The following is a 266-nucleotide window of genomic DNA, read 5'->3' on the forward strand; positions in this document are numbered from 1 at the left end:
CAAACTGGGAACCCCTGGTCTAGCTAGATAAAATCTGAACCTGAACCATATTAGACAATACATCGCTAGAAAATTTTACAAAATTCGTCGAGGGAAGTTTTCACCAACGGCATCCGGTCAGCGCGGACTGATTCAAGCGTCGAGAGCGCTCGGGTGTTCACGGCAGAACGAAGCGTATAGGTCTGACTGAAACGTAAAACGACATAGGATTGGTTGATCTTTATGTTATTCGACGCCGTTTTTGCAGAATGCCGATGTGTCGTAGG

Source organism: Penaeus monodon, chromosome 30 (genome assembly GCF_015228065.2).
Source record: "Penaeus monodon isolate SGIC_2016 chromosome 30, NSTDA_Pmon_1, whole genome shotgun sequence".
Classification (NCBI taxonomy): domain Eukaryota; kingdom Metazoa; phylum Arthropoda; class Malacostraca; order Decapoda; family Penaeidae; genus Penaeus; species Penaeus monodon.